This window comes from Astatotilapia calliptera, chromosome 2, assembly GCF_964374335.1.
Source record: "Astatotilapia calliptera chromosome 2, fAstCal68.1, whole genome shotgun sequence".
In the NCBI taxonomy this organism is placed as follows: domain Eukaryota; kingdom Metazoa; phylum Chordata; class Actinopteri; order Cichliformes; family Cichlidae; genus Astatotilapia; species Astatotilapia calliptera.
The window spans coordinates 31695197-31709238 of NC_137423.1; positions in this window are offsets into that span (position 1 = coordinate 31695197).

Here is a 14042-nt window from a genome sequence, read left to right on the forward strand (position 1 = left end):
CTTGCTATTCTTCACGCTCATCACGTTACTCTATTTACAGTCTGAACAGGCCATACGCGGATTCCTGTCTTTCTTCACTCATTCACTCCAAAACTTCAGGTTCTTGGTAGGAATGTTGTGACTTTGAAGGAACCTCGAGTGCACTGCGGCAGCTTCACATTTCAGACTGCCACCTGGTTTCAAATTAGCAGCAACCCAGTCAACTTTAAACTTTCACCCTTACTTTAACCGAAAAGGTCTGATCAGAGTAATGAAGTCAGCGTGCTTTAGAAAGACAGCTCGTCAGGTTGTCTTTTTCAATCTTTTTCACGTCCTCAACAGCACAGGACATCTATCGAACACCCTTCGGCTTGGACGCTGAAAAATACCAAAAAAACCTCCACCTTTAATGGATTAGCACAGGTGAGACCCCTCTTACAAACAAACATATCGATGTTTCGACATAATGTCATCACGTTTCTGAGCACAAAAGGGGACTTTAAGAAAAGAGTGTTTGAATTCGCTTGCTGTTATCGTACCTTTCGTACCTTTCACCAAGTCGAGACACGTGAAATACGCAGAATACGGGAGATAGGGAGGCATTGCGATGCAGCCAGATAGAGGCTATGATGACAGACTTTCTTTCGTGTTTAGTGATACAAATAGCTACACGTTTGTCCTTAGACGCCATCGAGCGGCTCCTCGCACAGCCTAGGCTGGTTTAAGCCAACCGAACCCTTAAAGATGCTCTCGACAGATGACTGCGGGTAATGTGATAGGGACACTTGAAGCAAACCCCAATCATCACCCAACTTCATTTCGCTCGCATCTACAGACTTTCCCACGTATTTGTTGTTGTGGTTGTTGTGGTCTGTAACTTTACCTTTCTGACTCGACACATGAACTCTGCACAGAGTTGGAAGATTGGGGTCCAAAGTTTCTCGGATGTTACATGCCACAGGACGCTGCTGGAATCACTCTGTTTGGTTTAGGCGAGGTGCAACTCCTGGAATGAACATGCAAGAGACAGCATGACACTTACTGTGAACTTTAGTGTAACCTGCATATTCCTACATGGGTGCAACTGAATATTACACTGGCTTTGTACTAGGGAGCTGTCTCATCTGACTGAGTTGAACATTTGTGATTTCACATGCAGCTCCATTGGGGAATGTTTAGAAAGGATCATTGCTGCAGTGCGTGTATAAAAACAGCTGTAGTATTATTTTCCGCTCACTGGGTTGAGCAGGTAACCCATGTGCCATAAGGCTTGCGCAGAGACCTCTCCCAGCTATCAAAATAAAAGCTTAAAAAACCCATAAAGAATACTTTTTAAAAATTGTGACTAGAAGGTGGGTGGAGATGTTTTTAAAAAAGTACTAGTAATGTATTGCGTTACTAGTTTACTCCTTCTAAAAAGTAATTCACAACCTAACACAACTCATTACATAACCTATGTGTTACCCTGGAACATGCCCCGAGATGTACTGTCACATATTTACTGTTTAACAATAAAATCCAGAGGCTACATTCCCACCCCACTGGCATAAATCCCAGACCTAATGAGGACACTCACAAGATCTTTCTTTTAGTGTTTAAGTTTAAACACAAAGAGGACAGCAAAATTGGAAACCAGCCCAAAGAGCACTTCGGAGAAAAATGTTTTGGCCTCAGCGACTCTACTGTAGAAACAGGTACGGGTAGAAAAAAAGACTCCTTTTCTCACCTGTTAAAAATCAAGCTGCTGGTCTGTGATTGGCTTACACTCAGTTTTAACCTCATTCTGGGTCCAGTTATCTTTAAACTCAGTTTTTTTTATGTAGCATCAATCGAAGAGTCCTGCAGGAGTCTGAGCCAATAGCAGCACAACTAAGCGATGGTTCAGCATCATCTGATCCAGCCTCGACTTGAGCTTTACCAGAAAGAAAAGTTTTAAGTCTAATCTTAAAAGTAGAGAGGCCAACTATATCCTGAATCCTAAGTGCAAGCAGGCTCCAGAGCAGAGGGGCCTGATAGCTGAAGGCGTCCCATTCACCTTCGCATGTTGTCTTTGCAGATTTTGGAAAAAGTTGATGTGGTGTTAGCAGCAGTGCACAGCTGTTTCTGGCCTGAGTTTGCACTTGATAGTCGTGTTCTGTACCTTTCAAGCAGAAAAAAATAAAGTATGTCCATATGTCCAGGTTTCTCGAAAACTGCTTATGGGGATGTTTAGCAGAGAAAGAGCTTTTATTTTATTGATCTTAGTGGATAGCCAAGAGCAAAACAAAGATAAATAAAGGATAAAAAAAAGAGGAAGATTGAGATGTGATGCATGAGTCCAAGTTAATGTGAATAGGCAACTGTCTGCTAACATGTTTATCAAATAATCCTTACAGGGTGTCAAAATGTTGTGTTGTCTCCAAGTGGCTAAAAATCAAAGTAGCTCTAAAGCTGCCCTAAGTGAAACTTCAGTCCAATGCATTCATCTTAAACTAATTAGAACATCAATATTTCATTAATAACAGCTTTCCTGCCAGCTTCTCTGACTGTATTTGTAGAATGTGAAACTATATCTGAGCATCTCTGCGGTAAGTTCAATTTCTCACATTTCTGCCTCCCATACTGGTCAAAAATAACAACTATCAGTTTAATAGAAAACAAATATTGCCCAAGAAAACCCATTCTTTACCCACATTTCTCCATTTTCCTCTGTTTCTCTGGATTTTGCTTTGCCATCCGTTCATCTTTGTGTCACTAAACCACAACCGTTTGTGGAAATCAGTCCCAGCTGTCAGCACTTTGATCTGATTGTAGAACGTGTCAATCAAGCCGGGCCGCATTGAACAAAATCTAATTCTAGTCACTCGTTATTTTAGCTCCCACTGAGGTCTTTGAGGAGGAATTAACTCTGACTGTCACACAGAACTAAGAAAGCCGTGGGCAAAACTGACCAGTGCATCTGATCTTTGTTCCATCTGCCAAGCAAACTGTAGATGAAAGCACAAACTTATTCAAAACAACTTGTTCTGGATTTCTTTGAATGTTCTTGCTCCTAGCACTAAATAGCTTCATGGCGGGGTTGCACGGCAGATGTGAAATTATTCCTTTTTTGTAAGCATAAAAAAATACAAATCTGCCAGCATTAATAGAAACTGGGGATCAGCCCTGCTACACATCGTGGGAATCATTCCTCTGGATAGGTAAAGTGATGTTTTTGCAGGTTCGAGATGAAAAGTTCAGATTTTAAACAAGGCGTCAAAAAGAGGATGTGAATTCCCCCCCTCCGCTTTTCATTCATCTGGTCAGGACTCCCGCTCTTTCCCTAAACTTTTTCCTACTTGCTCATCCTTGTCCGCACTTTCAGGCAGACACAAGCATGCCCAGCTTGAGTTTGCTTTGGTCCATTCTTGTCTTTATATGCTCAAATGGTAAAACACCACAAAGCAATTAAAGAAAACTCAGACAGCGTGACGGAATGAAGAAACAGCATCATGTTACGGTGAGGTTTGTAAGAGGCCCTGTGTACTCTCCAGGCCTGGACCACTATTCGGTTCTGCCTTTAGAAATGGTGCATGGTGGGGGAGAAAAAAAAAGTTCAGGGTCAGTGAGAATGTAAGAAAGCAAAAGAGGAAGCCACGAACAGGTGTGTGAGGAAATGTGTTGTGTCTGTGAAGCAGGAGTTAAATGAGGTAGCAAAGTGGGAACCAAGAACCACTTGAACCAAGGACACTTAAAAATTGTTGGTTATTCAGATGTCAGTATAAGATTTAATAAATAAGCATAAATAAAAGTAATTACAACACTTGGAAAAACAATTTTAAAAGACAGTCAAAAAAATTAAGTATGACATCATATAAAAGGAAGGTCTATAAACAGGAATGATTTAAGGGAAATCACTGATTCTGCGAGCCTTATCTCCTCAGACTGGTCGTTCTAGAGTTGAGGGGCCCTGATGGGGTGTGATCTCCTTTTGATTTAAACCTGGATTTTTTTTAAAGCCAAAAGAAAGCCAATAAAATGAAGCCTGGATTAAGGGGACGTGATGCTGCCTGCTCAAGCCAGCAAGAAACCGAGGTGCTACCTTCTGAACCAGATGCAAGAGCGACTTCTGATTTATTCCAGAAAAAAAAGGTCTTGCAGTCAAATCTAGAGAAAAGAAAGACATCCTGTGTGCTACATCAGGTTTCAGCTGGATGAGGAAGGCTAAATTTGGTGTCTTTTGTGTGTTTCACGAGACTTGTTTGCATTTAAAAACACAGTATAAACACAGTAATTTTAAAGGTTAAAGGCAGGGATGTAGCATGGACTTGTTAGGACTAAAGTTGGGGTAAGTCTCCAGGGCATGAATGTAATGTCTCCCCTTGAGTGACAAAAAACAAGTGTGCGACGTTGTGTGTATCTGTGAGGGAGTCTGTAGTTCTTCCATAATCTCCTGTCTTTTTGTGTCATGCAGACAGTTTAAAAGCCTTCTATTTACCTTTAGCACCATTCTCCCATTTTCAAGTCACAGGATAGAGATGTGTGTGTGGGTGTGTGTGTGTGTGTGTAAGAGAGAGACAGAGAGAGCACTGTAAGTCTTCTTTGCGTGGGTGGACAGCCGGTCCAAAACAGGCGTTTTAGTCTCTAACAAACCGTGACACGTCAAACATGTAACGTAGACCGCGACACAGCAACATGTAAAACGCCTCATTGACTCTCACCCAAACCCTCGAGGGAAAGAAAAGAGAAAAAAAACTTTTTGCTCAAACACTCCCAACTGTAGCCATTAATCATAAATGAGATTTTACGAGGGATGGGGAGGAATATGATTGTCATAAAATGAGCAAAACAAATGCACAGAGGGAAGTTCCTGGCTGTGGTTGCTGGAATCACCTCAGGATAGCTTGGCTCTGGGAACAAAGGTGCATACCTTGTCATACCTTGGGTTTGGATGCATGTGTCTACCTCCCCCACCCGTCCGTCCCGCTGCTGCTGCTGCTGCACCCTCTGTTTTGCATTTGTTCATCTCTGCTTTTTGCCAGGATGGATGTCAGTTATCGGACTTATTAGACGCCATCAAACGTCTCTTTTATCATCTGTTTGTCATCTGGCTCCTTCTGCTTTCCCCCAGTCTTTTCTCTCTAAAGTAGCTTTCGCTTGTTTTCCCTTTTCATCACTCTCTCACCACATACGCACACAAACATACATTAAATGTAAACCCCCAGAAAGACGGACAAGCAGAAGGAAAAACACAGAGAGAGTTGGGGGGGAGAGCAAAGAAAATACACAACACTACGTGGAAACATGCAAAGGTTCTCTGAAGCTGAAATCTGCTGATAAAAAGCAACATCCTGTGGGTAGGAGGACATCTAAACACCGTTTCTGATTGGCCAGGTGTTCAGATCATGTTGCTTGACACCTTGTTCTGGTATAACTGCTCTTCTTAATGATTGTTTAATCTGTAACCATTAAAACATAACCTCAGCTTAACTACAGTACTTTCTGCTTTGGTGTTACAACGTCTGAAAAATGGGGACTTTACCATCACTTTTCTGCTGGACTTGCTGGACATGGAGGTGCATGGGTTTGTTACTTTTACACAGCTGACTTTGTGCTCTTGTGATGATTTTCTTGGAGCAAAAATGAGGCACTGGTAGGATACAGTTCCTACTGCATTGTCAGTCACATTAGATATTACTTAACCGACATGCTTATTCATAATCCATGAGATTATCAACAAACAGTTTCAGGATCTGATTCAAGTCATTGTTTACTTGCTGCACTCCATTTCCATCTTCACATCTTCGATATTACCTGAGGCAGGGATTTTGTCCTCCCTCATGAATCACTAGAGACCCTTATATCCATAGACTGTATGTAAAAGATGGACACAGCCACCATTCAGTTGTAAAATCCCAACTTGAAGCCTTAAGCGGAGGCCATTATCTCCACTACTGTAGCGCTCTCTAACAAGACATGCGAGGAGACGTGCAGATCAACGCGGTTAATAATTATTATTGATTAATAACAATTATTAAGGTCAGGTTTATTTATATAGCACATCATAACAACAGCATTGACCAAAGTACCGTACATTAAAAGTATATAGCCTCAAGAAAAATGACACGAAAATCCAGAAAGGTTGAGCTCAATATACACCATTAAAAGACAAATAAAATAAAATAAAAACAATAAATAAATAATGAACACTTTTTACAGGGGAGTTTCCTGAACAACCTACTAACACCTCAGTCAAGGTAGCAGAAATGAGACTGAGTGAGAGACCCTAAAAAATCTGGAGAGACAAAAACCTTTTACCATTTTTACCTCCAGATATATTCACTAAATGTTCTGTTCTGTCTTCTCTGCATCTTGTTTTGGTATAATTATAACTAATAATTACTATAATTACTGTTCGAGTTCGAGCTGAACAAACCTGTTGAAAAGCAAAAGGGTGTGTTTGAGGTAATATGTCCTGAATTTAAAGAATTAATTTTTTTTAATGTAACTTAATGTAAATTTAATATAAATAAATTTTGTGATTGTTAAATGTCACATTTATGACTGAAAATATGTTAGCAACTTGCCAATTAATTAATTAATTAAAAGATAAATATAACACTGTATTTAATAAGAATGACATTTAAACTAATGGGAAAATAAAATAATGGGGAAAATGTTTACAGAGGCCTGAGGTCAGGTGAGCTCAAGGGTCCCATCCACTTCTATGCATCCAGAGTCACACCCTAATGGTAATTTTTGATGCTTTGTGTGCATTTTTTTTAAATATTAAATTCAATTAAATTCAATTGGATTTTATTTTTTACAGCTCCAGATCACAAGGTGCCACCTCAAGGTGCATTATATTGTAAGGTAAAGACCCTACAATAATATATGGAGTCTGTTGAGGAAGATTTCGATGGATCGTGCTTTGCCATGCCAGCATACTGCCACAAAGTAAAAATAGTTTTACATTAGCCTCAATTTCATCAAGTGCAGAAGAGCACTGGCTTGAAATTGGCTGTGAGGATTATAAAAATGGCAGTAACTGGCTAATCTAGCATTGGAGTTACTGTTTTAACTAAGAAACCATTATATTACATCACAGAGCAGTCAACTCGTTCAAAGATTTCGACCCGGGCAAAACAAGAATGCATTATTTTTAAACTGTATATGATTTTAGTTTTCCACTCAAGAGGAGTCGAGTGTTCAGGTCACTCCTATTATCAGTCCTTAGGGCATCAACTCCCAGCTTATAAGCTCCCATGAGCTAAATTCATGCAGCTTGTATGACAGACAGATGATGTAAAGGAGTGATGACTCTTTCCACCACTCCTTTACACTCCTTTAAACCATCATTTATCAAGTGACAAAGTCAAAGGTCGTTTTCTTTCACAAACCAAAGTAGAGTAAAAGTGGATTCAGAGATAAGCAAATGTCCTGGATCAGCTGCTTAGATGTCTTTAAATTAGTACACTGTCTGAAAAAATCTGTGAGCAGTTGTGAATCTGAACAATGGAGCTGAATGGCAGCTGTGTAAGCTGCTCACAATTGATGAGACAGTATAAACACAACTTTCTGTGATCTCTGCCTTCTTGTCAGATCAGTCATCTAAAGCTGAACAAGCAGAACCGCTGTTGTCATTGATCTGTTTTTGTGTTTATTTTGGCACATGACATTCACACCATAAAATAACGATTCGGACAGAATTCTCCCCGCCGATGCACAAACGTGATGTCAGGGCTTTTCACGGTCAGGTGAGGCTTCTGTAAGACCTTAACACCATACACCAACATCCACACAGACGAGGCATTCAACCATCAAGGTGAATGAAAACCCAGCCCCATTTCTCCGTAATTGCTTTTGAAAACATGTCGAGGAGCTGAACAACATGGGGAGTGACAGCTCCTGCTGTTTTCCTAAGGGACTGAGTCAACAAGCACAGACAGTAACATGAAAGAGCTCACACACCTCTGCGGTTTTACTCACTCACACGGACGACCGATTGATTAACTCATAAATCAACCTCTTCCCAGGCCCCAGGCCCTGAAGCGCCCCCTCCATCTTCCACCCCCACCAACCCCTAAACAGCAGTGAGAACCTGCAGCCCAACCCAACGCCCTCCAGCTAAGTAAGTGGAGGCGTGATGTTCCAGGTCATGGAAGAAACCCAGCAGGAGGGAGAGGCTAGGTGTAGCAGGTAGAGTGGGTGCTCCAGAGGAGAAAAAGAAAGGGTGTGGTCGTGGAATCAACAGGTATAGGATTAGTATGTGTTAAAGACAGGAAGGGATGGAGAAAGAAAGCACAGATGGACTTAAAGAGGGATATAAATGTGTTAAAAAGACAAAGGACAAGATAGGCTGAATCCACTGCTGTGTTGTGCTGCCAAAACAGAGAGAAACAAGGGGAGACAGATATGGAGACAAAGAGGGAGCAAAAGCATAGAGGAATGCAGTAAATCCCACAGTGACTGAACTATCCTCTGGAGAAAGAAAAGAGGAATTTTTATGTGCTGCAGGTGAGCAGAAGAGAGAGGGAGGGAGAGGGAAGAGACTGAGAGAAGAAGAAGAAGAAGAAGAAGAGGAAGGAGATAGACAGATGGAAAAAGGCGGAGAGAACGCGGGGGTGGCCGAGGGAATTTGAGGGAAGGGTGAAAGGGTTTGATTGTAGCCGAGAAAAGTGGGACACATGGGGAGAAAATGAAACAAAACTGACATGAAATGACACAAAATGGCTTCTGGTGTGGTTAGAGAGGATGCCATACGGATGGACGCTGCAAAGGGAGGCAGTGGGACATATGGAAAAAAGATTAGGAAACAAAAAAGCATGGCGAGCAAACACGAGAACTACAGACAGGGGGGGGGGGGGGGGGAGATGAGAACCGTGAAGAGCTTGAAAAATGCATGTATATAATTTACAGGGATACACTGGATTTCTTGGAGACTTTAGCCTTTATTTCACACACTGTTGATGGTTTACGATTAGCTAGTAATATCTTGGAGAGGAGGATGTACTCTGGTTGTATTTTACAACATTCAAACCACCACAAGTGACTTTCTGATGCCAGTAATGTATTTTGAATTTGACACACCACACACACACATTTGGATCTAGCATGTCCACAGAGGAACCTCACCTCTTAAGGGCAAAGAGGAATTGCACTCTCTTCTACATCCAAGCACTCAGGAAGTAACCAGGACTGCATTTATCACCATTTAAAGTATTATTGTCCTGAACAAAAGATGTGACAAATTTATTTTTGAGGAAGATCTTAGGAGTATTTTTACTGCTGCAAAGATCCTTTGACAATTTTCTTTCACGATTCTGATCCTAAAAATAATAAAGTCACACGTATAAAGACTAAAAATAGGTCCATTGCAGGGTGGCTTCTGTTGTCTCTGACATTAAATAAAAGTTTTAGTATTTAGTATTTAGTATTTATTTATTTATTGTCATTGTCAAGAACAATGAAATTGCATTTGGGGCTTCCATACAACCCCAAAAAAAGAAGAAAATAATAAATACCCCTTAAAACCCAAGTGTACATATTTAACCCAGTGTAACTTTTTATAAGTGCATATAAGTTAAACTCGTCATTTTAGGCTTGCTAAGTGGTTGCTAGGCAACAAGATGACATCATAAAATCTGATATAGATAAGTACCTTCAGGGGACTAAGATGTACCTGTGCGTCAAGTTTGGTTGCTCAACTCCTGATTGTGTAGGAGTTCACAGACAAAGAAACAAAGAAACACCCAGACAGACAGAGATTATATGTATTACAGTAAGATAACAATGGAAAAAATAAACACCGCAAATGGCAAAGTTCTTCAAAGAATTTGAAACGTGTTCATGGGAATCGGGCCTTAGTGAAAAATTTATGTGTTTACAGGCTTAACGCTGTGTAATCCTCACTGCCAGGATTTTGGAAAAATGTATCCAATCAACAAATGTTTAGTCTTTTGTCAAAATGAAGGTAAACAACATAAATATGCTGTTCTTGTTACAATGTAATCTTTCAGGATGTGCGGTTACCTAGATTTGAATGAACACACTAGTGGATGACGTCATCGTTATTTACCTCAGCAGTTGGACCTGATCCAACCTTTTTTTCTCCTCTGGGGTGACCCTGCATTGTTTTGCTGCAGTCCCGTTTCTTTGGCACACATCAGCAGGGAGGTTATTTTCAAATGAAACTGTTTAACTCTGCATTAAGCTGGGATTTCAAGCATGTGGCCTGGGAGCCTGAATCGGACTCCCAAAGATGGCCGACTGGATGACTTTGCAAAAAATGACAAAGAAAGACATAAATCCTGGGCTGTATGTTTCACCAGAAATTATTGACGGTCGCCCTTAAAGAAAAAAACTGTTTCCCACTCCTTTCTTTCTTTATATATTGTCTGGTATACTACTGCAAAGTAAGGAGGTAAAAGGTTAAAAAGGTAAAAAACGGAGACAACTTACTTTTCTTATGCCTCATTCACACAGGCCCAGTGTTGGGAAAGTTACTTTTAAAATGTATTCCACTACAGATTACAGAATACATGCCCCAAAATGTATTTTGTAACGTATTCCGTTACGTTACTCAATGACAGTAACGTATTCTGAATACTTTGGATTACTTAATATATTATCATGCTTTTTACAACTACATGAATGTACTATTGCTGTGTGATTTATTACTATTACGGGAGGTCCGCGGCTCTGAACGCAGTAAAGGACCTCTGGCTAATACGTTAGGTTCGTGTCGGGCTCGTAGCTGAAAACTAGCTTTACTTTGTTGTCTGGGTCAACTTTACTAGCGAGAGGCAGAGAGAGGCTTTGAAAGGCTGCTCCAACGGAACTTATTGTTTCGGAGGAAAACATGAACACAGTGTACAGTCGAGTCTTAGTAGCGTACTTACAACTGGGCTCGTCAGGCACTCTTCTTGGCTGCAGTAGTTATTATTATATTTACATGCTTCCAGCTCCCGTTTCTGCTCGATGACAGCTCGTACTTTTCTACTCTCCTTTTTCTTCCTCCTCGCGCTCACAGACACATAACGAGTATGGCAGTCCATTCTCCCTGCAGCACAGACTACACTGCCCATGAGGCTAAATTCTTTAGGGCTATGCCTGTAGCATTCTGCCTATTAGCTTAGCACAACAACAACAACAAAAAGGCGCTCTGTCACCCAGGAAACACACAGTTCCAGAGAGAGCGTCACCCTGTAACCATGACAACCATGACACCCATAACGCTGCCGCCCCGCCTGGAATAACAGCATTATTTCAACAAAGTAACTGTATTCTAAATACCACCGTTTTAAACGGTAACTGTAACGGAATACAGTTACTCATATTTTGTATTTTAAATACGTAACGGCGGTACATGTATTCCGTTACTCCCCAACACTGCGCAGGCCTAAAGACTGATCAGCAACCCGCCCGTGACCACCAGTCACTGGGGAAAAATGTGTATTCGCTGACTGGTAATCACACGGAAAAATTTGTCACAAAGAGGTCTGCAATACTACACTGGCAAATGTCTTCAGTAGTCCGTAGTTTGGAAGACAACAACTTATCTGCACTCGCTAAGTATTCTCCAAGTAGTAGCAAAAGTGTGAAAATTGCAACACAAACCAGAAACAGATAAACTATGTGTGACCCTGGCAATCAACCAGCAACTACAGCAACTGCAAGGGGGTCTTCTTGCTTTTGAAATGGTTGCTTCCAAGGTAGGGACCAGGTCTGCAACCAGTCACAGGCGGTTGCTGTCCTTGAAGCAAGTTTGAGGACAGCAATAAAATGGCAATTTGTCTTCCCGCCAGGTGACCCATGCAATGGTCTTCTGATTGAAAGTTGGTCCAACAAATGTGAAAAAATCAATACAATAACTGGGACGACAACCAGATGTCTTTCTAGTCACAAAGAGGTTGCTTTCCTATTTTTAATGCAGTGTGACTGAGCCATGAGACAACTTAAGTTGTTCAGAGTCAGTTTTATAAAGGGTTTAAATTAAACGTGAATTTTTTGAAGCTGTACCTAAACTTCTTTATAGTAAAAGCAAATAAATAAAAGCAAAACAATGGAGGGGGGATAAATTTATTTTGGATTTCAGTGGTTTGGCCATTAAAAATCAAACTAAGCTGCATGTGTCCCAAAAACAACAATGAATTTCACACCCCTGCCCTTAAGTTCCCACCCAGCCGGATAACTGAAATTCTCCATATGACTTACACATTTTGTCATATATTTCAGATCTCAGTTGTTCATTGATCTTTTTGTTACGTACCTTTAGTTATATTTCAAATGAACTTAAAAAGTGCTATTACAGAAAAGTGGAATCTGGCACAGCTTCACCCACTTCATAGAGTGGGTGAAGCAACTTTATTGCTCTATCATTGTGTCTTGGCTTGTCAACATGTGACCCTGATGAAGGCCCCGAGCCAAAACAAGCTTGAGTTTTGACTTTTACTATTACCCTGCTATTCTTTGAGGGAGAAAATTGATATTGATATTTCCAAACTTATATACACGGATAATCCCTCTAAATGGTAAATGGCTGGAAAAAAAAAAAACGAGCCACCAGGGGCGTTTGAACTCAAAACGGAGATAAAGGAGAGGAAAAGCTTGGTTTTCCTTGGAGTGCAAAGGAGTAAAGGGAGCAATGAAACCAGAAAACCAAACAAAAAGAAAAGAAAAGGAGAGCTCTCCAAGAGGAAATAAAAACAACTTCTTCTTCAAAAAAGATGGCCCAAAATTGAGCTCCTCCACTGTATTAGATCACAGCTCTGTCAGTCACACAGACAGGCCTGTGTGAGCAGTAACTGCCTGATAGATGAAACAAGCCAATAATGTCGATGCCTTGTCACTCAGTATCTGTTCACGTCGAAGGACCTGCCAACTGAGTCATACTAACAGGGCTCGGCTATCCTGTTATGTATTAGTTACAGCAATTTGTCTCTGCATCGCTGACAGGCAGAGAGCGGCGAAAAGAGAAAGAGAGAGACGATAGTGAGTGATGGCTGTTAGATAGCTATGCATGACAAGCCTCATTCCAGCGAAGTTCTGACACATAGAGATAATGATTCACACACGTGCTGCACTTGCAAGCCCACACAGGGGCACACACACACACACACACACACACACACACACACACAGATAAACGCACACACTTATAGGCCCCACAAAGCTGCCTTTGTCGACTGCTGGCAGCCGCTCGGTCACTGCTTACTGACTGTAAAAAAACACACGGCGCCTTGTGTTTATGTGTGTGTGTACACATATGTGTCATGCCTTTTAACCCTTTACAGCTCTTAGCGAGAGTTCTTAGTGCGTGCGTGACGATGATGCATCAGCGTTGACACAGTAAGCCTCCCATATAAGTCACTTCCTAGTGAGCTAATTCTGGATTTGAGGCTCATGCGTGCGCTTGTTTGCCAGCACTTTCGTCCACGTTTGGGTGTTTGTGACTGTGTGCGTGCATGTGTGTGTGTCAGGGAGGGGAGTGTGCGGTTACGTGCAGGTGTGTACCTTGGAGGTGATGGAAGGGAGATTCTCATTGATCCTTTAATATCTGGCCTGAGGGGAGGCACAGAACAGCAAAATACATGGGAAAAGAAAAAGTGCAGTTGAGAGCAATAAGGCCAAACAAGAAAGACAAAAAAAGAAGATAACAGGTGAAGAAGCAATAAAAGGCTGAGAGACTGTGGGCAGCAGACAATGGCCATGCAAAAAACAAAACAAACCAAAAAAACATAAGAGGCAAAGTTGGTGACAGAGACGGGGCAAACACAGACACAACAAGAGACCCTGGTTGGATTATGGGTAGTGTTTGTACCTGTGCTCATGTAAATCAGTCAATGTCGTAGGTCAGGGGCTGTTCTGGAGGGAAGACGAGCTTCGTGAGATAGTGAAGGAAGAATCAAAGAAGGAGGTGGGAAGAGAGAGATGAAAGCAAAACGGGAAACGATCGTAAATTTTCACCCGGACAGACAAATAAAAACTCTCATACATTGCCTCTCTCACTCCTTCCTTCTTCTTTTTTTTGCGACGAATGTGAGCCGGCCTTTGTTTTTCAGGGAACGCCCTGACCCCAAACTCCTCTCCCCTTGTGCCAATCA